Source organism: Myotis brandtii, unplaced genomic scaffold, assembly GCF_000412655.1.
Source record: "Myotis brandtii unplaced genomic scaffold, ASM41265v1 scaffold13187, whole genome shotgun sequence".
NCBI lineage: Eukaryota > Metazoa > Chordata > Mammalia > Chiroptera > Vespertilionidae > Myotis > Myotis brandtii.
This window is the reverse complement of record NW_005354667.1, coordinates 26,111-26,359: the sequence shown is the minus strand read 5'-3', so window position 1 is coordinate 26,359 and position 249 is coordinate 26,111.

Here is a 249-nt window from a genome sequence, read left to right as displayed (position 1 = left end):
CCTCTGCCCACCGCCTGGCGCTGTGGCAGGGCGGGCTCACTGCCAGCTGGACGGGTGCCTTAGGGCCGGGGGAGCTTCCCCAGCCCACGGGGCAGGCGGGGTGCCTGAGACCCCACCATCAGGTTCCCGTCCCTGCGAGAGGAGGCCTCGCTGGCTGCCTCTCAAAGGTCCGCCTAGAGCAGTGGTTCTCAACCTTCTGGCCCTTTAAATACAGTTCCTCATGTTGTGACCCAACCATAAAATTATTTT